The sequence below is a fragment of the Oncorhynchus gorbuscha genome, linkage group LG10, assembly GCF_021184085.1.
Source record: "Oncorhynchus gorbuscha isolate QuinsamMale2020 ecotype Even-year linkage group LG10, OgorEven_v1.0, whole genome shotgun sequence".
NCBI lineage: Eukaryota > Metazoa > Chordata > Actinopteri > Salmoniformes > Salmonidae > Oncorhynchus > Oncorhynchus gorbuscha.
Genome location: NC_060182.1, coordinates 39,950,814 through 39,976,716, shown reverse-complemented (window position 1 = coordinate 39,976,716; position 25,903 = coordinate 39,950,814). Strand labels below are relative to the sequence as shown.

At 46.8% G+C, this 25,903-nt stretch overlaps 1 pseudogene across 1 annotated transcript in view; it reads right to left on the bottom strand.

Annotated features, from left to right (window-relative positions):
• Positions 1-25,903, bottom strand: part of LOC124046086 — a 145,630-nt pseudogene that overhangs the window by 74,934 nt on the left and 44,793 nt on the right. The window contains exon 3 of the transcript XR_006840943.1: positions 12,725-12,859. The product of XR_006840943.1 is annotated as a low-density lipoprotein receptor-related protein 1-like (transcript). The remainder of the gene's footprint in view (positions 1-12,724; positions 12,860-25,903) is intronic.

Genomic DNA, 25,903 nt, shown 5'->3' with positions numbered 1-25,903 from the left:
CCATCACTACCCGGCTACCACCCGGTTACTCAACCCTGCACCTTAGAGGCTGCTGCCCAATATACATAGACATGGAATCACTTTAAAAATGGAACACTAGTCACTTTAGTAATGTTTACATACAACTTTACTCATCTCATATGTAAATACTGTATTCTATTCTACTGTATTTTAGTCAATGCCACTCCGACATTGATCGTCCTAATATTTATATTTTTCTTAATTCCATTTTTTTACTTTTAGATTTGTGTGTATTGTTAGATGCTACTGCACTGTTGGAGCTAGGAACACAGGCATTTAGTTAGATACTACTGCACTGTTGGAGCTAGGAACACAGGCATTTAGTTAGATACTACTGCACTGTTGGAGCTAGGAACACAGGCATTTAGTTAGATACTACTGCACTGTTGGAGCTAGGAACAGGCATTTAGTTAGATACTACTGCACTGTTGGAGCTAGGAACACAGGCATTTAGTTAGATACTACTGCACTGTTGGAGCTAGGAACACAGGCATTTAGTTAGATACTACTGCACTGATGGAGCTAGGAACACAGGCATTTAGTTAGATACTACTGCACTGATGGAGCTAGGAACACAGGCATTTAGTTAGATATTACTGCACTGTTGGAGCTAGGAACACAGGCATTTCTCTACACCCACAATAACATCTGCTAAATATGTGTATGTCACCAATACAATTGGATTTGACACACACACACACACACACACACACACACACACACACACACACACACACACACACACACACACACACACACACACACACACACACACACACACACACACACACACACACACACACACACACACACACACACACACACACACACACACACACACACACCTGGGTCATTTGAGGCCCTGATCGACAGAAGGGAAAACCCCAACCTCCTCCCAGAGAAGGAATAATGGAGGGTATGTCGGAAACTGGGTTAACTCAGAGATATACAGTACGGTCACCCTACCTGATCTCCACAGAGTTATGGGTGCGTGAGTGTATGGTGGTCTACAGTACAGTGACAGATGAGCTGATTGGGAAGCAGGGCTAGTGGGCCTGTCTCACCGTAAACCTCCCACTACAGGCTCATACAGTAGATGCCGATATGAAACGACACATGCCGCAGTCTCCGCCCGCTGCAGTCTTCAGCAAGCTTCCTGAGAACAATCTCAAAACAGCCCTGATCATAAAAGGCAGGTAAAGAGAGATGTAGCCACATACAGCATGGCGTCCGTCTGAGAGAAGACTGCAGTGCACCAGCAAAGAACTGCCAAGAAACACAGCTAACTACACGCGCGCAAGGAAGTGAGTTGAACACTCTCAGAGTCGGAGCATCATCACCAAGCTTGCAGAGCATGGAATCCTCAAATAACCCCACTTCCTAGATGAGTAAACATGCAGCACCAAAGCAGATTATACGATCTTACGCAGTAGGGTTGAGTAGAACAGCATCAAAATGGGCGGACAGTATGGTATCGCACAGGAAGTGGAATCTTCTCAGTCAGTGCTCAACAATGGTCTGAATGAGAGGGAAGGGACGTCCACACCACAGCCCTGTCCAACCATGCTGAGGGGACAGCCAGAGCTGAAAGGGGACCATTAGCAGCATGGCGGAGCCGTTGGGGCTGGCCAGAGGAGAGAGCGGCGCAAACCGGGGTTGGACCCACTGAAGGGTCCTCGTTATGTAAAGCCTGTGGGGCACCCGGGGCTACAATGGCCCTTTTGTGTCTTTTGTGTGGTCTCGCTGAGAGGAAGAGCCGCAGGCTAACAATGTGTGTGCCCCGGATCACACCTATTCACTGAAATACACTGTGCCAAATGACTAACACTAACATTCACACAGAGGCAAACCGTGCCAATGAGCGCCAGGGTGCTACCTCTCCAAGCCAACATCAGCCCCAGGCCACCACCTCACCATCCTTTAGCCAGAGCCTCTAGCGTTAACCACCTCAATCAGTACTGTAATATGTAGATATTGCCCGAAGAACCTCATTTCCAAGCGGTCTCTAATCTAAACATACATTACCATTCAAAGGTTTGCAGTCACTTAGAAATGGCCTCGTTTTTTGAAAGAAAAGCACATTTTTTGTCCATTAAAATAACTTCAAATTTATCAGAAATACAGTGTAGACATTGTTAATGTTGTAAATGACTATTGTGGCTGGAAACGGCAGAATTTTAATGGAATATCTACATAGGCGTACAGAGGCCTATTATCAGCAACCATCACTCCTGTGTTCCAATGGCACGTTGTGTTAGCTAATCCAAGTTGATCATTTTAAAAGGCTAATTGATCATTTAGAAAACCCTTCTGCAATTACGTTAGCACAGCTGAAAACTGTTGTCCTAATTAAAAAAGCAATAAAACTGGCCTTCTTTAGACTGGTTCGATTACAGGCTCAAAATGGCCAGAAACAATTAACTTTCTTCTGAAACTCATCAGTCGATTCTTGTTCTGAGAAATGAAAGTTATTCCATGCGAGAAATTGCCAAGAAACTGAAGATCTCGTACAACGCTGTGTACTACTCCCCTCACAGAACAGTGCAAACTGTCTCTAACCAGAATAGAAAGAGGAGTGGGAGGCCCCGGTGCACAACTGAGCAAGAGGACAAGTACATTAGTGTCTCTAGTTTGAGAAACAGACGCCTCACAAGTCCTCAACTGGCAGGTTCATTAAATAGTACCCGCAAAACACCAGTCTCAAAGAACAACACTCCTTCAGGGAACAGTCAGATTCAGAAACGGAATACATGCATGCAGAGTCAGTGGCCAGAGAATTACTATAGAATGGAAGTGTTTGTTGTGCCCCACTGTGCCAGAGAGGAGATGAGAGCAGAATACCATAGAAATAGATAGACTTCTATTGCTTTCATTTCCATACAGAACACTGCAACGAATAGACATTTTGCCACAGGCCTTGGAGTGTTAAAGTCGACAGCACCAATAGTGAAAAAGGCACCAGTCAACAACAGGACTCTTTCAACAGCAGTCTTCTTTCAGCCATTTAGCCAGGGTCAATGACCTGAGGAAACACGTCACACTGTTGTCTTGAGTCAGCGTTCAACAAGCATGCCGCGCACACACACACACACACACACACACACACACACACACACACACACACACACACACACACACACACACACACACACACACACACACACACACACACACACACACACACACACACACACACACACACACACACACACACACACACACACACACACACACACACACACACCAGCCTGAAGTGCTCAACAAGCATGTCAGAACGCCGACAGTGATCCTTTTAGTTCCACCGAGGATGGGCCGGCATAAGCCCTCTCACTAATCTAAATGTCTAGAAAACAACTTAGAGAGCACATGGATGGACTACGGGCGGGGGGGTCAGGGAGAGTTGTCTATGAATTCTAATGTCAGGGGTTAGGGAGACTTGTCTATAAGTATGCGATATGTGAGCCTGAACCACACACACACACACGAGTATGTGAGTGGAGGGGAGCTGGAGTGGAGCGAGGAACGGAGCATGCCCAATTTGACTGGAGAGCGGAGCGAGATTCCTAAAGGCTGGAGCGTCGGCCTTCTCTCCCGCTCCAGTATCGCTCACTTCACGAGCTCAGGGCACGCCCCCGGCCCAGCATGCATTTGTAGTCTACTTGTGTGCCGCTATAGCTCCTTGCTTTATCTACTGTCATGGAGTTCACTAAATATTTTCAGAAAGAAACCGATAAAAAACACACAGGGGCTAAATCAAAGTGACTTACAAAGATGAGGACCAAGAGCAAGAGAGGGAGTGTGGTGATGGACTGAGGACCAAGAGAGGGAGTGTAGTGATGGACTGAGGACCAAGAGAGGGAGTGTAGTGATGGACTGAGGACCAAGAGAGGGAGTGTGGTGATGGACTGAGGACCAAGAGAGGGAGTGTGGTGATGGACTGAGGACCAAGAGAGGGAGTGTGGTGATGGACTGAGGACCAAGACTGAGGACCAAGAGAGGGAGTGTGGTGATGGACTGAGGACCAAGAGAGGGAGTGATGGACTGAGGACCAAGAGAGGGAGTGTAGTGATGGACTGAGGACCAAGAGAGGGAGTGTGGTGATGGACTGAGGACCAAGAGAGGGAGTGTGGGACTGATGGACTGAGACCAAGGAGGGAGTGTAGTGATGGACTGAGGACCAAGAGAGGGAGTGTGGTGATGGACTGAGGACCAAGAGAGGGAGTGTGGTGATGGACTGAGGACCAAGAGAGGGAGTGTGATGGACTGAGGACCAAGAGAGGGAGTGTGGTGATGGACTGAGGACCAAGAGAGGGAGTGTAGTGATGGACTGAGGACCAAGAGAGGGAGTGTGGTGATGGACTGAGGACCAAGAGAGGGAGTGTGGTGATGGACTGAGGACCAAGAGAGGGAGTGTAGTGATGGACTGAGGACCAAGAGAGGGAGTGTGGTGATGGACTGAGGACCAAGAGAGGGAGTGTGGTGATGGACTGAGGACCAAGAGAGGGAGTGTGATGGACTGAGGACCAAGAGAGGGAGTGTGGTGATGGACTGAGGACCAAGAGAGGGAGTGTGGTGATGGACTGAGGACCAAGAGAGGGAGTGTAGTGATGGACTGAGGACCAAGAGAGGGAGTGTGGTGATGGACTGAGGACCAAGAGAGGGAGTGTGGTGATGGACTGAGGACCAAGAGAGGGAGTGTGGTGATGGACTGAGGACCAAGAGAGGGAGTGTAGTGATGGACTGAGGACCAAGAGAGGGAGTGTAGTGATGGACTGAGGACCAAGAGAGGGAGTGTGGTGATGGACTGAGGACCAAGAGAGGGGGTGTGGTGATGGACTGAGGACCAAGAGAGGGAGTGTGGTGATGGACTGAGGACCAAGAGAGGGAGTGTAGTGATGGACTGAGGACCAAGAGAGGGAGTGTGGTGATGGACTGAGGACCAAGAGAGGGAGTGTAGTGATGGACTGAGGACCAAGAGAGGGAGTGTGGTGATGGACTGAGGACCAAGAGAGGGAGTGTGGTGATGGACTGAGGACCAAGAGAGGGGTGGGTGATGGACTGAGGACCAAGAGAGGGAGTGTGGTGATGGACTGAGGACCAAGAGAGGGAGTGTAGTGATGGACTGAGGACCAAGAGAGGGAGTGTGGTGATGGACTGAGGACCAAGAGAGGGAGTGTGGTGATGGACTGAGGACCAAGAGAGGGAGTGTAGTGATGGACTGAGGACCAAGAGAGGGAGTGTGGTGATGTCATGTCCACAACTGAAGAATCATTGTGGAATCTGAAAAGACATCCCGAAAGCACGATGGTATCCTTACTACACACGTGCACATGCTCGAAGAAAACTAACGCGGTGGGTAGATAACTGTGTCAACGTAGCAAAGTATTTATAAACTAAATCAGATGTCTGAAGTTTCCTTCATTTTGTTTGTTCATTGGCATATTCCAATATTTCAAGGAGCTTTCCGTTTTGACTGGGTTATTTTGCCTAAAAACCTTCAGGCCTACTTATAGATTTTTTTTCCAAAAATGAATATTACTTTGTGTCCGTGCCCAGCCTGGCAAGAATGGCCAAAAGGGTGTTTTAGCATCCCCAGTGGCTCTGCAAGTGTGGAGAGGATACTCTCTACTGCTGGCCTGCTCTCCAGGCACCATCGCATGAGCCTGAAGCCACAGCCAAACCGGTGTTTCTAAAAATGAATTCAAAAGGCACTGTAGCCTAAGACATTTTTGCGTTTAATTTGTATTTCATTCTAAGTAAGTCACAGCCTATATGCTCAATGTATAGACTATAATGATTTAATGCAACTAAATGTTGTTTAAATGCTGAGGGCTTTAGGTCCCTACTGGCCTAGTGTGTTGCACTCGCAAATGCTTCACAATGTATTTCTTGGTAGACTATAGCCTTGAAATAATATATCCTGAATAATTAATTTCCGTTCCTTCTTAGGCTCCCTGTCTGGCTCCTGACCTATTTAGACTGTTTATATGCTGTTTAATATGACATGTAGCCTATTTTAAATTATGAGCGTTTCTTACATTCACCTTTTCATGTTTATTATAATACATTTCACTCAAAATCCTATGGATTTGTTCCAATACTTCAAAAGCAATTGGTAGTCCAGGTAGTTTTTTCTGTGAGCATTGGAGCAGGATTTCTGACTCCTCAACTCCACACACACAGACAGAGAGAGACAGAGAGACACAGACAGAGAGAGACAGAGAGACACAGACAGAGAGAGACAGAGAGACACAGACAGAGAGAGACAGAGAGACACAGAGAGAGAGAGACAGAGAGACACAGACAGAGAGAGACAGAGAGACACAGAGAGAGAGAGACAGAGAGACACAGAGAGAGAGAGACAGAGAGACACAGAGAGAGAGAGAGACAGAGAGACACAGAGAGAGAGATGCTGAGTGCTCTCCCAAACGAGGGAGCACAGAGGAGGAATCCCAATCCTCCACCTGGACCCTATTCCCTATGTGGTGCACTACTTCTGACCAGGTCCCATATGGCTCTGGTCAAAAAAGTGGTGAGCTAGGGAATAGGGGTGCCATTTACTGGAGCACAGGCTTCCATGTGTTCGATGACATTCCATTGAGGCCGTTCCAGCCATTATTGTGTGCCGTCCTCCCCTCAGCAGCCTCCACTGGCGTAGGCCGTTGTTTGCGATCTCCGTGAAGGAATGGGGAGAGCCAGAGAGGGTGAGCAAACAGACCCAAACACCGGCAGTATGTGCTAAACACACAGGAGGATTAACTAATAAGAGTGGCAAACAGCCACAGACTAGCTCGTGTACGCATGCATACTAATGACTGTACACATGAATGGACAACGCCATCGATCGCGTGATACCAGTGGAGGCTGCTGAGGGGAGGACTGCTCATGAATGACGTCAGGAACGGAGCAAGCGGAGGTGGCGTCAAACACCCTGGAAACCAACGTTGGATGTATTTGATACCATTCCACCTCTTCTGCTCCCCAGCCAGTACCACGAGCCCGTCCTCCCAAATGAAGGTGCCGCCAACCGCCTGTGCGTGACACCGTTCCTTCCTGTGCGGAGACTCAATGGCACATTGAAGCCAAATGCAGTTGGTTAAGATGGCGTCTCATGGAGCCCTACTGTAACATACGCAGTTTGCACTACTCCAGGAAGTGACGTTGCAGGCTAGCGCATTCCCTCTCAATGACTAACTCAAATTGACGGCTGACCGGGGTACTGCTGGGTGCCATTAGCAACTCAATTACCCTTATACAGTTGAGGCCAAATATATTGGCACCCTTGCACTTTTCTTAAATAATTTCCCATTTCTTCTAAAATAAGTTGACAATGAAGAAAAACTGTTGGTCTTCACACTTTGTCATTTTATTTTTCAACATTGCAGAACCAATTATATTTTGTTACGTTAAGTCTAAAATGAAAATAAATTTAAAAGTATTGGCACCCCATAGCTAGTACTTGGTTGCACAGCCTTTGGCCAAGCTAACCGCCAACAAATGCTCATTGTAGCTATAATAAGCTTGGTACCTTTCTACGAGCCCTCTTCAGCAGAGCACATTTCAGCTCGAGTCATAGGTCATGGATGTGATTAAGATCTGGACTCGGACACTGGCCACTCCAGAACAGTCCAGCGTTTCATCTTGAACCAATTCAGGGTGCTTTTGATGTGCGTTTGGGGTCGTTGTCCTACTGGAAGACCCACAGCCTTCAAACAGAGACACCACAGAGTTTTTGGACACCGGGTTGAACACTGAACATTTCACCAGATCTTGCACAGAGTCAAGGCGTCCAGTCCCAAAGCAACGTGTTATCGAACCTTCCACATACATACACACGCGAGGGCACACCTGCACAACCTAGAATGTTCACGCGTACAGACAAAACACAAGCAGTAATACAGGGCTCCGGGCAGCCGAGCGGAAATGGAGGAAAACTCGCCTCCCTGCGGACCTGGCATCCTTTCACTCCCTCCTCTCTACATTTTCCTCCTCTGTCTCTGCTGCTAAAGCCACTTTCTACCACTCTAAATTCCAAGCATCTGCCTCTAACCCTCTAGCTCTTTGCCACCTTCTCCTCCCTCCTGAATCCCCCCCCCCCCCTCCTCCCCCTCTGCAGATGACTTCCTCAACCATTTTGAAAAGAAGGTTGACGATATCAGATCCTCGTTTGCTAAGTCAAACGACACCGCTGGTTCTGCTCACACTGCCCTACCCTGTGCTCTGACCTCTTTCTCCCCTCTCTCTCCAGATGAAATCCCGCGTCTTGTGACGGCGGGCCGCCCAACAACCTGCCCGCTTGACCCTATCCCCTCCTCTCTTCTCCAGACCATTTCCGGAGACCTTCTCCCTTACCTCACCTCGCTCATCAACTCATCCCTGACCGCTGGCTACGTCCCTTCCGTCTTCAAGAGAGTGAGAGTTGCACCCCTTCTGAAAAAACCTACACTCGATCCCTCCGATGTCAACAACTACAGACCAGTATCCCTTCTTTCTTTTCTCTCCAAAACTCTTGAACGTGCCGTCCTTGGCCAGCTCTCCCGCTATCTCTCTCAGAATGACCTTCTTGATCCAAATCAGTCAGGTTTCAAGACTAGTCATTCAACTGAGACTGCTCTTCTCTGTATCACGGAGGCGCTCTGCACTGCTAAAGCTAACTCTCTCTCCTCTGCTCTCATCCTTCTAGACCTATCGGCTGCCTTCGATACTGTGAACCATCAGATCCTCCTCTTCACCCTCTCCGAGTTGGGCATCTCCGGCGCGGCCCACGCTTGGATTGCGTCCTACCTGACAGGTCGCTCCTACCAGGTGGCGTGTCGAGAATCTGTCTCCTCACCACGCGCTCTCACCACTGGTGTCCCCCAGGGCTCTGTTCTAGGCCCTCTCCTATTCTCGCTAAACACCAAGTCACTTGGCTCTGTCATAACCTCACATGGTCTCTCCTATCATTGCTATGCAGACGACACACAATTAATCTTCTCCTTTCCCCCTTCTGATGACCAGGTGGCGAATCGCATCTCTGCATGTCTGGCAGACATATAAGTGTGGATGACGGATCACCACCTCAAGCTGAACCTCGGCAAGACGGAGCTGCTCTTCCTCCCGGGGAAGGACTGCCCGTTCCATGATCTCGCCATCACGGTTGACAACTCCATTGTGTCCTCCTCCCAGAGCGCTAAGAACCTTGGCGTGATCCTGGACAACACCCTGTCGTTCTCAACTAACATCAAGGCGGTGGCCCGTTCCTGTAGGTTCATGCTCTACAACATCCGCAGAGTACGACCCTGCCTCACACAGGAAGTGGCGCAGGTCCTAATCCAGGCACTTGTCATCTCCCGTCTGGATTGGCTGGGCTCCCTGCCTGTGCCATTAAACCCCTACAACTCATCCAGAACGCCGCAGCCCGTCTGGTGTTCAACCTTCCCAAGTTCTCTCACGTCACCCCGCTCCTCCGCTCTCTCCACTGGCTTCCAGTTGAAGCTCGCATCCGCTACAAGACCATGGTGCTTGCCTACGGAGCTGTGAGGGCAACGGCACCTCAGTACCTCCAGGGTCTGATCAGGCCCTACACCCAAACAAGGCCACTGCGTTCATCCACCTCTGGCCTGCTCGCCTCCCTACCACTGAGGAAGTACAGTTCCCGCTCAGCCCAGTCAAAACTGTTCGCTTCTCTGGCCCCCCCAATGGTGGAACAAACTCCCTCACGACGCCAGGACAGCGGAGTCAATCACCACCTTCCGGAGACACCTGAAACCCCACCTCTTTAAGGAATACCTAGGATAGGATAAAGTAATCCTTCTCACCCCCCCCCCCCCTTAAAAGATTTAGATGCACTATTGTAAAGTGGCTGTTCCACTGGATGTCATAAGGTGAATGCACCAATTTGTAAGTCGCTCTGGATAAGAGCATCTGCTAAATGACTTAAATGTAAATGTAATATTAACAGCATACATCTTTTGATTCCGTTAACTGCCACCAATAGCCTATACTGCAAGACTCTGATATTATCTTCACCAACAATCCAGGAATGAAAAGTGATAACAGAATGGGGCTAGTGGGTCATAAACCCAGCTTTACCACACTGTCCGGCCTAGTTCCTGACTAGCCAGACAGACAGAGAAACATGACGCAACACAACCATAATGACAAGATAATAAACTCATTCTGGACCCAGAATCGAGCATACAAATTAACATGACGACTTTTCAAAATCTCTTGCCTCAAGTAGGTTTGCCGGTGCTTTCCATCGATTTTCCTTTCAAAAATGACTTGGAATTTCTTATTGGTCCCAGATCTGTTGGTGCCGTCTTGCCAATGACCATAAGAGCACAAACAGATCAGGGATCAGGCTATAAAGAAGGGCGTGCATAAATCATGGAGGGTTTCCATTGTGGAACGGGAGCAGAGAGGGACACTACCCTGACCCCATTCTCTTTCCCTGTCAATTAAACACTAGTGTGGAGATTATATGAGAGAGAAAGAGAGAGAGAGAAAGAGAGAAAGCGAGCGAGAGAAAGAGAGAGCGAGAGAGAAAGAGAGAGAGAAAGAGATAAAGAGAGAGATAAAGAGAGTGAGAGAGATGAAGAGAGCGAGAGAGAGCGAGAGAGATAAAGAGAGCGAGAGAGAGACATAAAGAGTGCGAGAGAGAGATAAAGAGAGCGAGAGAGAGCGAGAGAGATAAAGAGAGCGAGAGAGAGATAAAGAGAGAGAAGGGGGCGAGAGCAAGAAAGAGAGCTGCCGGAAGTTCTTTAAATCGGCAGAGATGTGTGTGAAAGCCTCAGCTGCCCAGTAACACAGGCAGGGCAAAACCTGGCCATAACCCACATTTTAAAAACACCCTTCCACCACTCCTCAACCTCCCAAACCTAGCTCCACCATATTACCCTGTCACTCAAATGTATTGTACTGTGATAAATTCCTCCCTTGCCTGCCTCCTACTCTGACTCCCTCACTCCCCTTGTCAATAACTTCTGGATAATTCTTTGAACACAGCGAATGACAGAAGTGCGCTTTAACCCATCATCACCAGGCTAGGCTTGGGCAAGCCGGCAGTTCGTTCAAGCAAACACTGGGATGCTTGTGAAATGGTGAGGCTTTTCATGAAATTGGAGGGCTCACACACACACAGGCACTCAAACAACGTCGCAGCAGAAGGTTCTGGCAAACACACTGTCACTGGTGTGTGGTGTGGTAGTCCATCCTCACGGGGACAGATGGACCAGTGTGCTCGACCGGGGACAGGCGCTGCGGGTCATGTCTTGATGACATCATCGACGGGAATATTGCGCAAGGCAGTGAATCTGTCCCTTTAACCTACATCACACAAATGTCACTTCAACTCTTATCCCCCCCCCCCCCCCCATTTCTGCTCAATGTGTTCCTGCGAGAATTCTAGTAAGCCGAATTATGAACACATAAAACTTAAGCAGAATTGTAAACAAAAAACTAAAGCGGAAGTAATAAACACATTTTTAAAAAGCGGAATTATAAACACATTAAAAACTAAAACAGAGGTAATAAACACATTTTAAAAAAGCGGAATTATAAACACATTTTTAAAAAGCGGAATTATAAACACATTAATAACTAAAGCGGAAGTAATAAACACATTTTAAAAAAGCGGAATTATAAACACATTAAAAACTAAAGCAGAAGTAATAAACACATTTTTTAAAAGCGGAATTATAAACACATAAAAAATAAAAACGGAAGTGATAAAAACATTTTTAAAAAGCGGAAATTTTAAAGACATAAAAAATAAAAACGGAAGTGATAAAAAAAAATTTAACAAGCGGAATTATAAAGACAAAACTAAATAAAAGCATAAAACCAAAAAGATATTCCAAAGAAAAACAAAGAGAGGCCATATCTTTCTCCGTATGAGATAGGACTGTGTGTACCTGTCAGTTCTAATGTGCACAGGTCTTTCCAGAGCCCGTTGGTGTTCGAGGACATTGGCCCGCAGACACCCGTTTGTTTGGCGTCAATATTTGTTGTTGGGGAACGCACCAAACCAACAAAAACATGTCCCAGTATTATAAACCCCATGGCATCAAACATGTTTGACTAATATCACTCAACCTCAGATTTATGAATCCTCTGTTCTCGTTCTTTATCTCTCCAGCCCCCCCCCCCCCCCCAACTTTAATCTCTTCTCTTTTCCAATAAACACAGTCTTCCTCTATCAGCTGCTTTAATGAGACGGCCTCCGTTATCACAATAGCTCCTCTTCACTCTGGGGGGGAAAAAGTCATTAATTTATTAAATCAGGCCCTAGAGGCCCTAAATCAGCCCGGGCTCTGAGGCCACTTCCCCCGGCTCTGGCTGGCAGAGCGGAGCATATATCCAGACAGCCAACCGGGCCGACAGAAAGGAGGAGAATCAAATCCAATCCCTGATATTAATTAGAGCCATAGAGAGGACATTATTGAGGCTTCTCATTGTGGAACCAGACAACAAAAAGAAGAAGATAAGAGCCACACAGAGGGGACATGTTGGCTGTCTGAAATAGCCTCCTATTTCCTGGCCAAAAGTAATGCACTATATAGGGAATATGTTGTCATTTCAGACAGCTATCGAGTTCATAGTGTCGCATTGTGGAACCAGACAGAAAAGGAACACAGTCACTGGCTGCAACAGGATTGGCTGCCCCAGTGTCCTGTAGGAACTAGGAAGGACCCCAGAAAGCTGCGTGTGTGTGTGTTACCTCGACAGTGTGGCCCCTCGTCCCAGCCGTCAGTGCAGTCAGGGCTCCCATCACACAGCCTGCTCATGTGGATACACACATCTGTCCCCAGACACTCAAACTCATTGGCCGGACACCGGGACACTCTGTGTGGACCTGCAACACAAAAACGCACAGCAGACAGACGCACACATTAGTCCGGGATCAAAATGTACCACAGGAACGAGTAAAACTTGTAGGATGGCACCCTGCAAACATGACTACATTTACAAATATCAGCTTCAAAAAACACATCCTCAAAACGAAATCAGGGACTTAAAAACAGCAAGCTCTGACTTTTATTCACCCCCCCCTGTGAGTGGAGCCTGTGAGTGGAGGGTACATTTCCAATGCCCGGGAGATGTTTTAAAATGTTTTCAAAAGACGAGAACATCTTTAAATAGGGTCAATCAGAGTGTCGTTCAGCCAGTCAGCCTCAGCCAGACCGCTATGGAGAAGTGTTTAGTGTTAAATAGGTCCTGCCAGGCTGTAGCCTCACCATTCACTGGCCGTGCTGTGATAAGTAGTGGACTGACGGCAGTCTATTAGGCGGCAGGGGCATCTAGCGGTTTGCGTTAGGCCACGAGCTGACCGTACAGAACAGCTCTGAATATTACGGCGCTGAGAGGATCTTAAGAGCTCCTACCTCGGCTGCTAGCTAGGGATTGGACAATTTTTTTTTTTGTTCTGCTCTTTAACAGAAAAAAAAACATGTCAACGCACCCGTTCACGCAAGCACACACGGTAAGTTAGAATTCAAAACCACATCGCTGACAACGAACGTAACAACAACAAACAAAAACGCTTGTTAGATACAGGGGAACACACTGAATAACTGAATAAATAACTCCATTTTCAGACAGGAAACTTTTGTCATGAAACAAAAACAGTGACAAAGGAATATTGTATATTACAGTCAACAAATGGTAAAGAATACCAAGTGGTCTCTCTCTCGCTCTTCCTCTCCAGAAGAAACTAGGATTTCTCATCTGTCTCGCTCTCTTTTTGCCCCTACCCCTCAAATTCAATTTAATGGGCTTTATTGGAATGGGAAAGACATGTTTACATTGCCAAAGCAAGTGAAATAGATCAAACAAAAAAATGTTTACAGTTAACATTACACTCACAAAAGTTCCAAAAGAGTAAAGACATTTCAAATGTCATATTATGTCTATATACAGTGCTGTAATGATGCGCAAATAGTTAAAGTACAAAAGGGAAAATAAATAAACATAAATATAGGTTGTATTTACAGTGGTGTTTGTGCTTCACTGGTTGCCCTTTTCTTGTGGCAACAGGTCACAAATCTTGCTGCTGTGACGGCACACTGGTATTTCAACCAATAGATATGGGAGGTTATCAACATTGAATTTGTTTTTTCAAATTCTTGTGGGTCTGTGTAATCTGAGGGAAATATGAGTCTCTGATATGGTCATACATTTGGCAGGAGGTCAGGAAGTGCAGCTCAGTTTCTACCTCATTTTGTGGACAGTGTAGCCTGTATTCTCTTGAGAGCCAGGTCTGCCTACGACGGCATTTCTCAATGCTCACTGAGTCTGTACATTGTCAAAGATTTCCTCATTTTGGGTCAGTCACAGTGGTCAGGTATTCTGCCACTGTGTTCTCTCTTTTTAAAGCTAAATAGCATTCTAGTTTGCTTAGTTTTTTTGTAAAATCTTTCCAATGTGTCAAGTAATCATCTTTTTGTTTTCTCATGATTTGGTTATGTCTATTTGTGTTGCTGTCCTGGAGCTCTGTGAGGTCTGTTTGTGTTCGTGAACAGAGCCCCAGGACCAGCTTGCTTAGGGGGCTCTTCTCCAGGTTCATCTCTCGGTAGGTGATGTCTTTCTTAACCCTTTTGGCATAGGGGGCATCATTTTCACTTTTGGATGAATAGTGTGCCCAGAGTGAACTGCCTCCTACTCTGTCCCAGATGCTAATATATACATATTATTAGTAGTATTGGATAGAAAACACTCTGAAGTGTCTAAAACTGTTTGAATGATGTATGTGAGTATAACAGAACTCATATGGTAGGCGAAAACCTGAGAAAAATCCAACCAGGAAGTGGGACATTTGAGGTTTGTAGTTTTTCAAAGCTTGGCCTACCGAATACAGTGGGACATGGATAAATTTGCACTTCCTATGGCTTCCACTAGATGTCAACTGTCTTTAGAAACTTGAATGAGGATTATACTATAAAGGAGGGGCTCATGAGACCTCTTTGAGTCAGTGGTCTGGCAGAGTGCCTTGGTCTCATGACGTGCGCTCCCGTCAGAGTTACCTCTCGTTCCAGTGTTTTTCTTCAGACAAAGGAATTCTCCGGTTGGAACATTATTGATGTTTTATGTTAAAAACATCCTAAAGATTGATTCCATACATCGATTGACATGTTTCTTTTCGAGTTTTTGTCTGGACGAAGTGCCTGTGCCTCATGTAGATGGATTACTGGGCTGAACACGCTAACAACAAGTGGCTATTTGGACATAAATGATGGACTTTATGGAACAAATCAGTCATTTATTGTCGAACTGGGATTCCTGGGAGTGCCTTCTGATGAAGATCATCAGAGTGAATATTTATGGTGTAATTTCTAACGTCTGTTGACTCAAATGGCGGATATTCCTCTGGCTGTTTTGGGTTCTGAGCGCCATTATTATGCTTTTTCCATAAAGTTTTTTTTTAATCTGACTTAGCAATTGCATTAAGGAGAAGTCTATATTTAATTCCGTGAATAACAGTTGTATCTTTTATCAATGTTTATTATGAATATTTCTGCAAAATCACCGGATGTTTTGGAATCAAACCATTACTGCACATAACGCGCCAATGTAAACAGATTTTTGGATAGAAATATGCACATTATGGAACAAAAAATACATGTATTGTGTAACATGATGTCCTATGAGTGTCATCTGATGAAGATCAAAGGTTAGTGATTAATTTGATCTATATTTCTGCTTTTTGTGACTCGAGAGGAGTCACAAAAAGAGGGGAGAGGTATGTATAGTTTGTGTGCTCTAGGGCAACGGTGTCTAGAGGGAATTTGTATTCGTGGTCCTGGCAACTGAACTTTTTTTGGAACACCCTTATTTTTGTCTACTGATATTTACTGTCAGGGCCCAGGTCTGACAGAATCTGTGCAGAAGATCTAGGTGCAGCTGTAGCCCCTCCTTGGTTGAGGACAGAAGCACCAGATCAGCAAACAGTAAACATTTGACTTCAGATTCTAGTAGGGTGAGGCCAACTGTTCTATTGCCCTCACCAATTTATTGATATACATGTTGGAGAGGGTGGGGCTTAAGCTGCATCCCTGTGAAAAGAAATGTGTGTTTTATGCCAATTTAAACACCCCCCCAACACCCCTTTCCATCAATTTGTATTGCAGAATCTCATGCCAAATTGAGCCAAAATCTTTTTTGAAATCAACAAAGCATGAGAAGACTTTTCCTTTGTTTTGGTTTGTTTGTCAATTAGGGTCTGCAGGGTGAATACGTGGTCTGTCGTACAGTAATTTGGTAAAAAGCTGAGAATGATGTTAAAAGAGTTTAAGTATAGCCAATTGGAATTTGTGGTCTGTATATGTTACCATTTAATTTACCATATCATCAACCCCACAGTCCTTTTTGGGTTGGTAGGGTTTATATTTGGTCCTGTAGAGAGAGCGACAGAGCGAATGACGGAGGGAGCGAGAGAGTGTGAGACGAAAGAGAAAGCCTTGCCTCCTGTGCAGGAGAAGAAGAAAACATTAGCTTTGGAGTGTCTTGCGAGGTTTGGATTTCATAAGAACAGTTGAAGGTTCTTAATGTGTTATTTTCTTGAGGTGAGGTCAAGTACAACCAGGCGTTTGAAGTTATAACAAAAACTAAACTAAATCATAGACTAGCCAAGCCGACTGCAGAGAGAAAGACCTGCACGGGGTAAAGTGGTATTATATGCTCCCCAATGTCTCCAAGGTAAATTCATTCTGAAGTCACAATGCAATAACAGATGCTTCTAAGCAGATTATCTGTCATAGACAGTGGATAAAAAAACGCTACAAGTGCCCGAGGACATCACTAGTAGCCAGTTTGAAATGCATCCGTTTCCCATTTACGAGCCTTTACGACATTCATGGAGAGTCCTCAGTCTATCATACCTACAGCCACCACAGAAGGTAGTCACACTTCACAGTCACTGTGCCTCCACCACAGAAACGTCTACGTCGACTCCGCTCTACTTCAGTGTAGTACTACACCTGGCTCAGCACCAGTGCCACAGGTACCAGAGCCTTTAGATAGAATGAAATACCTCAATAGTATTTGAATGTAGACACAGTAAACCACAGTAATGCGCCGGAACAGCAATGGAACAGCAAGTCGTCTTAGTTAGACATAATACAATAGCTCAATATAAATCTCGGCAAGTAGATTAGCCACTCCAGGGGACACTGCCTCATACCCAGACCTCCCAACATCTTGTCCTCTCAAAGCTCCTGCTTTACATTCAATCAATTCTGAGCCTAGCCTTTTCACAATAGACTGCAGGATATGAAACAAACTAGCTAGCCCACACAATGGCTCTGTTTGGCAACACTCCAAACCCGGTACAGGACACATTGTCGATTTACTGGTGTCCCAAACAGTTGTCCATTGAAATCAAAAAGGAAAATAATGTCCTGTGGGAAAACTAGATATAGCGGGTAATAAGAATGCCAAAACCCTTTCTAAGCCCGAAAGGTCTGCGCAAGACCTAAGAGTTGCATGAGGGAAGTAAACAGAAAGGAAAATGAGGAATTGAATAGCAGGGAGCGGACAACCATACCGGATTACACAGTGACTTTAAGATGAGGATAATAAATGGTGGCCTCTGGCCTGTCTGGGAAGTTGTTGGCCGTCTATCGAGTGACACAGACCAACTCTCCCACACCACACAGGCAACGGCTGCCGAGTGACTTCCTCCTTGATCTGTCAGTGGCACCGGTCAGCACATTGCTGTGCAGCACAGTCAAAGGGAGGCCGGCATTGCCTTCCGCCACATCGGGTCTCTAGAAAAACACAATTCTGGTTCGAAGCCAAGACCAGCATTTCCTTCAACATTCTAACGATGAAAAATGGCTGTGTTCCTTATAACAACCCGGGATCAATTAACGTGAAGTGACTATTTTCTCTCTGAATGTTGCAAGGCTCATTCCTCCTAACGAACAACAGTTACAGATGAGAAAATAAGAACATTAGACAGGGGAGTGCAGTGTGATCCCTGCACAATAGACATTGGTTTTGTAATTCACAATCCACCTCTGTAACTAATTATTCCCCATTCCATTTCAACAGCATAAAGTTGTGCGTGTGCGCGGCAGCCGGATCCTTGGAGAGAGACAAAAAGGGTGCGAGTCAGAACATGTATTGGAGCAGTATGGAGGGCTTCGAGTATGGAGAGCTACTGGGATAAATGACATCTCCAACACTCATGACTGCTCCCAATGAGGGATAATTACAGCAATCTAATGAACTCCCTGATCACCTAATGGTGATGATACTAAATGGAAGGGGAGGGAATCCTCGCTGTTTCTTCGGGGATGTTAATGACTATGGCCTATAGAGCCAGTCTAAAGTGGGGATATCGGTTTCATTCCCATGCAGGTCTTTGTTTCAGGTGTGAGATGAGACAAGGTGAAACTATACCTTCCCCCTAACCACCTCCGACTCTTTCACCTCAACCAACACCTGCTACACCCCCCCCCCTGATTACATAAAGACCATCAATTGTGCCCCCCCCCCCGTCGCGCTTTTGTCCTCGGTATAAAGGCCTGGGTTTCTTCCCGTCCTACAGGGGTCCGTGGCTCCACCGCCAGGCCTCTGACTCCCATTCAGACTGCTGTCAACTGTAATGAACATGTACCTCAGGCAGGGTTAAAGGCCTGGCTAGTGACTACACTGGAATCAGAGGCAACGTCCCAAATAGCACCCTACTCCCTATATTTAAAAAAAGAGACTATATTTGACTGAAGTAGTGGACTATGAAAAGGAAATATGGTGCTATTTGAGAGGCATCAACAGTGTACCGGACAGTAACTACTCAGTACAAACATATGCGTGGTCTGCCCTGTCTGACCCTACAGTACCAGACCTATAAACACAGCTCTCGTAGAGAGCTTACACACCGAGGACACTTGCCTACCGGAACGAATGAAATCATCCGTGGTGCCAAATCCAGACATGTGGAGGTGACATTTAACTAATACGTCCAGTGATCACATGTCAGAGAGGGCAGAGGCTCCTGCAAAACACTTATAACTCTCCCGACAAAGTGATTGTTCATGTAAGCCCCATCTCAGACATAGTGTTTTCTACACAACATTCAATCCAATTCCATAAACTCTCTCCCAGACTCCCTCATCTGAATTAATAAATAGCAGAACAACATTTTATAAATGTTTCATATCTCCAGAGGTTGTTATAAAAAGGCAGGATATCATGAGGATATCTCCACGAAAATAATGTCAGACTTTTCTTTACAACTTCAGAAACAACAAAACAGTCCCTTTGAATATTGCCTAAAACAGCACTGGGTGATAGTGGTGAGACAGCCAGCCAGGAAAAGGGAACAGAGGATGACTAACATGTCTGAAAGGTAGGGAATAAAAACTAAAAACACAGCGCCAATTACACAAGAGGAAAGACTGGAGAAATTAGATTTGAGGACGAGAGAACAGAGGCTTGCTTGCTATGTCTAGATAGTCAGCATGGGTGTAGAGTGGAGAGAGAGATAGAGGGAGAGGCGAGGCAGAGGGAGAAGTGGGGGTGGGGGGGGAGAATGTGTGTGTGTGTGTGGGGTGTGGGGTGGGAGAATGTGTGTGTGTGTGTGTGTGTGTGTGTGTGTGTGTGTGTGTGTGTGTGTGTGTGTGTGTGTGTGTGTGTGTGTGTGTGTGTGTGTGTGTGTGTGTGTGTGTGTGTGTGTGTGTGTGTGTGTGTGTGTGTGTGTCAAAAGATAGCACCAGAAGAGACAGAGGGAAGACAGAAGCGATGCCTGTCTGGCGTGAGAAAGCCCTGTATTCCCTGGCTACTGACAGGCCTTGGAGGGTGAAGAGGGCTCGGAGCACCGGTCTGAGGGATTTACAGGGCTTTGCTCCTTCCTCTGTGGAAGTCTGTGTGTGTGTGTGTGTGTGTGTGTGTGTGTGTGTGTGTGTGTGTGTGTGTGTGTGTGTGTGTGTGTGTGTGTGTGTGTGTGTGTGTGTGTGTGTGTGTGTGTGTGTGTGTGTGTGGAAGCGTCTGCACCTGCTGCCCCTCCAACCTCTACAGCAGCCCCTGTTAACGGGACAATGAGCACGCACACACACACACACACACACACACACACACACACACACACACACACACACACACACACACACACACACACACACACACACACACACACACACACACACACACACACACACACACACACACACACACACACACACACACGATGGGCAACTGGAGAGAACCTCCCCCTGCCTTGAACAGTACAAGACCATTTCTCTCTAAAGGGATTATTTTAGCTTTAGAATACAAACCCACTTCCTGAATTCTTAATACTAGGCCGCGTCCTAAATCTCACCATATCCTCCATATAGTGCAACTACTTTTCACCAGAGCCCTACAGGTCCTGGTCAAAGGTAGAGCACTAAATAGGGACCAGGCTGTCAATTGGGAGACAGTCCTAATCTGGAAATTTCTGTTGTATAAAATATAATTCTCCCCTTGGATAAGCCATTCCCTGACACTCCTTTAGTTCACAGACGTATCCTCCACTGGTGTCTCCATCCACCATTTCTCCCCACCACCCCTACATCCCCCCCTCATCCACCCCACATCCACACCACTCCCACATCCACACCCCTCCTAAATCCACCACATCTCAGTCCTGTGTGGCTCAGCTGAATGTGGGTTCCGTTCCCATGGGGGACCAGTACAAACAAAATATGAAAATGTATGCACTACTGTATATGGCCTCCACCCCTCTGCTCTTTCCCTCTTCCCAGGGGGAAGAGTCAGCCGATGCATGACAGACAGACGGCTCAGACAAACGGGGGCCACACACTGACACACACACACACACACACACACACACACACACACACACACACACACACACACACACACACACACACACACACACACACACACACACACACACACACACACACACACACACACACACACACACACAGCCTCCAGTCGGGGCTCAAGGGCACAAGATGTACAGATAACCTTGATGTGTGGCCTTGCCGCCCGGGGCCTGGCTAGCTCGGGAAGCTGCAGCGAGCAGATAACTCAATCACCCAGCTCTCCTCGGAAGCTTCAGGCTACAGCATCCTCCATAACCATTCACCTCCTATGGGGCAGTGTGTGTGTGTGTGTGACTGTAATAATACCACAGCGTGGACACATCACTCTTCTCAGCATCTTTATCCTGTACAGGCACGGACCCATCAGCTGTCGTTGTCAATATTCCATTCCATCTGTCCATGCTGTCAATCAGAGGACTGGACCATAGTGTGTCCCCTGATGCTAAACTACAACAATTACGTAGTGATATAAGCAGAGTTGGAGCTTTCGAGGGGGTCAGCTTGGTGACTTTAGGGAGGTCGTGGTTGTCTTGGAGCATGGTGCACCCATAGGAACAAGGAAGGGCTTGGTATACCAGAGGGCTAGAGTGCTTCAATAGAACTATAGGGAGCGGCTGGAAGTTAACAAGTGCTAATTGACCATAGTTTTTCAGCTCGTTTTCTCCCACTGAATCAATAGAAGCTGTTAACATACCTTCTCAATACAAAGGCAAAGCGATTTACATGATTCAAATGGATCTGGACCAGCCCATCTTGGACATTAGCATGCTAAATGGAGAACTGGAATTCTCTGCCTCTAACCCCATTACAGGGGCTGAGTCACTGGCTTACTGGTGCTCTTTCATGCCGTCGCTAGGAGGGGTGCGTCACTTGAGTGGGTTGAGTCACTGATGTGATCTTCCTGTCTGGGTTGGCGCCCCACCTTGGGTGGTGCCATGGCAGAGATCTTTGTGGGCTATACTCTGCCTTGTCTCAGGATGGTAAGTTGGTGGTTGAAGATATCCCTCTAGTGGTGTGGGGGCTGTGCTTTGGCAAAGTGGGTGGGGTTATATCCTTCCTGTTTGGCCCTGTCCGGGGGTATCATCAGATGGGGCCACAGTGTCTCCTGACCCCTACTGTCTCAGCCTCCAGTATTTATGCTGCAGTAGTTTGTGTGTCGGGGGGCTAGGGTCAGTTTGTTATATCTGGAGTACTTCTCCTGTCTTATCCGGTGTCCTGTGTGAATTTAAGTATGCTCTCTCTAATTCTCTCTTTCTTTCTCTCTCTCGGAGGACCCAAGCCCTAGGGCCATGCCTCAGGACTACCTGGCATGATGACGCCTTGCTGTCCCCAGTCTACCTGGCCGTGCTGCTGCTCCAGTTTCAACTGTTCTGCCTGCGGCTATGGAATCCTGACCTGTTCACCAGACATGCTACCTGTCCCAGACCTATTATTTGACACAGCCAGAAGAGAACTGGCCCACCCCTCATAGCCTGGTTCCCCTCTAGGTTTCTTCCTAGGTTTTGGCCTTTCTAGGGAGTTTTTCCTAGCCAACGTGCTTCAACACCTGCATTGCTTGCTGTCTGGGGTTTTAGGCTGGGTTTCTGTACAGCACTTTGAGATATCAGCTGATGTACAAAGGGCTATATAAATACATTTGGCTTGAAAAGGAAAGGGAGAAAGTTGAACACAGAATTGCGGGGAAGGGTAGTAAATCGTTGCATAAAGTGGCTTAGGTTGAATCGAGAGAGAGAGAGAGAGAGAGAGACTCATCTAAAGGAGAGAGAAAGTGCTTACTTACTACAGAGACCCATTCAAACATCTGGTCCCAGTTGCTGCATTTCTGAACCAAACCACAATGAACGTGGCTCTGGCATCGCATCACAAAGCACCTAATTGCACACAGACTTACAGACGGTTTTGTCTTCCGGGTACTTTGCAGATCTCAAGACTAGCTGGAACCACCATTATGACATTGCAACTTGCATTGTAATAAAATAATAAAAAGCCCGCCGTAGGGTTTGTACCTGCAGTACGTGCCTCACGAACAACGGCAGAACAAACCAACGAATACATTTCAGCAGCACATTTGGTTCCTTGTATAAAGCGCTTACAACAACAACAACAAAAAGACGCCTCAGTCCTCAATTAGGAGTCGGTTGGATTTCATTCAGGCAAAGTACTTTTGTAAGCCCATTCGCTTACTTTAGAAAAGAACAGAATCCGGTCCTGTAAAATGTCCTAACCTCATAGTCCATTACACGACAGTATAAACACAACAGAAAGAAACTGGACGAAAAGCATGGAAATAAATACGTTGGGAAATGCATGAGTGGGTACATGCTGACGGTGCATCGAGAGAGAGACAGGGGAGCAAGACTGTAGTTTCACCCAGTGAATGTATGTTTGCTTTCTGATACTTTGCCTACCTGAAATAGATTCACCTCTTCTCTCAAATCACAAAAGACATGCACTCACACCCACCTAACTTCCTACCCCACTTCACCAACCCTGGGTGTTTTAAGAAGTGCATAAAGTACGTGGATCCCTGGTTTCGCTCTTCCTGTTCCTGTACTGTGCCATTAGAGGGGATTCCTGAGGTAAGACAGATCCGTTATGTAATGACCTGCTACACACTTCAAAGAGGCAACTTTGTACACCTCCAGACACACAATCTCCCCATCACAACAGATTCACTTACTGTACATTAGCTGAATAACATTCAGTTTAAATAACTTTTTAGACCAAAAAAAAAAAAAAGCCTTTAGAATCACAAAAAGGAAGAATACAGCGAGGAACATGACTCATTGTCGCTCAATCCTGAAGGCTGGTGTCCCTGTGGGCCACTTCCTGAGCCCTGGCTGAGCTGAAGGACACTTGGGGCGAAGTCTTGTGTTTCTAAGCAATAGGAAGCATGCAGTGTTGCACTGCATGGAGGGAGCCCACAGAGAGGGGTTTATAGGGTCACACCTGCAGACACAGGCCTGTACACGCAACAGGCTGATGGTTGTCTGAGAGCATTGACGCTCTGGGAGGGAGGAGGGGGGAAGGAAATTGTGAGAGAAAGAGACCGAGACGGAGGGAGAAAGAGAGGGAGAGACAAAGAAAAAAAAGGAGACAGACAGAAAGAGAGGGGGGGTCCTGACTATGGGCCGTGTACCTGGCAACCCGCCAACCTTCTGCCCCCCCTAAAAACGCCCCCAGGCCCCTAGACCATCAAGGTGAACGCTGACCCCCCGCTCCTCCTAAAAAGGCTATAAGCGAGAACGCTCTACAGTGACTCCCGGCATCAACAACCATCACCACTACTGTATGCCAGAGCCCCATGTTAGCTTACAACCTCCTGCCTCACTAGCTCCGTCTGCGTCAGATCTGGGTTTAGATGGTATTTGTTTTGCTACAAAACATAACTGTGCTTGATTGAGCTTACCCGGCACAATGGAACCAACAGAATAGTCCCAAATGTGTAAAGACGGCCCATCTGGCGAACAGACAGGCTCAATCAGAACTCTCAAAATGATTTGAAAGAAAGCAAATACTATTTGAACCGATGTCTGTCTGAGTCTGTGTCTTTACCCCCCTCAGGATGATTACAATGTAGGTAAATGGGGCTGCGTAATGACAGTGCAATAACGACAATTAGAACCCCAGACAGACAGATAAGAGTGAGACAGACAGAACAGCAGTGGAGCACTGCTGTCTTCCTGCAGGTTTAGTTCCTGGGCGGGTTCCCAGGGTTGTAGATCAAAGCCCAATGATCGTCACTAGACAAACCCACACGCTTTCCGTTAAAACCAAATCCCCCCTCCGCCTGCTATTAAGATGGCCTGCAGGTGAATTTGTGGTGATGGATTTTGCTGCAAGGACTATCATTTGGATTACTAGCGGTGGTATTTATCGAAAATGCGGCGCGCTAGGGCTTGTAGTTAAACACACAACCACTACGACTGATGTGTGGTTGTCCCGCCTAGCGATCTTCAAATGAACGCACCAACTGTCAGTCGCCCTGGATAAGAGCGTCTGCTAAATGACTCAACATGTGAAATTCATGATGGTTTTTAGTTAACTGGTCGCTGCATAAGGGTTAAGTGGGTGTAATGTTCAGCATGAGAGCTTGGAGTCATATAGCCTGGTCCCAGATCTGTTTGTGCTGTATAGCCAACTCTTATATGACAATGACTACAGGAGTTGTCAAGACAACAAACAGATGTGAGAGAGAGAGAGAGAGAGAGAGAGAGAGAGAGAGAGAGAGAGAGAGAGAGAGAGAGAGAGAGAGAGAGAGAGAGAGAGAGAGAGAGAGAGGTAGAGAGAGAGAGAGAGAGGAGAGAGAGAGAGGTAGAGAGAGAGAGAGGTAGAGAGAGAGAGAGAGGTAGAGAGAGAGAGAGAGGTAGAGAGAGAGAGAGGTAGAGAGAGAGAGAGGTAGAGAGAGAGAGAGAGAGAGAGAGAGAGAGAGAGAGAGAGAGAGTAGAGAGAGAGAGAGAGAGAGTAGAGAGAGAGAGAGAGAGGTAGAGAGAGAGAGAGAGAGAGAGAGAGAGAGAGAGAGAGAGAGAGAGAGAGAGAGAGAGAGAGAGAGAGAGAGAGAGAGAGAGAGAGAGAGAGAGAGAGAGAGAGAGAGAGAGAGAGCGAGAGAGAGAGAGAGAGAGAGAGAGTAGAGAGAGAGAGAGAGAGAGAGAGAGCGAGAGAGAGAGAGCGAGAGAGAGAGAGAGAGAGAGAGAGAGAGAGAGAGAGAGAGAGAGAGAGAGAGAGAGAGAGAGAGAGAGAGAGAGAGAGAGAGAGAGAGAGAGAGAGAGAGAGAGAGAGGAGAGAAAGTAGAGGGCAGGGGGTTCCTTGTTGCTTTATGTCTGTTCTTTCACAGTGAGTGGAGCGCCATTTTCCTGATGATATATTGACCTACTTAAAGAAATAAACAAGGCCCACGTTGGCTGCCAGCTTCGCCTGCTCAGTCGCAGCGTCTGATTTACAGGACAATCACTGAGTACAGCACCAGGGGGATCCGGCAGAGCGGGAGATTGAACGACCGCCAGACGACAGGAGATAGGCAGGGAGGGGAGACAGAGAAAGAAGGGGGAGATAGAAGAATGATGGCATCT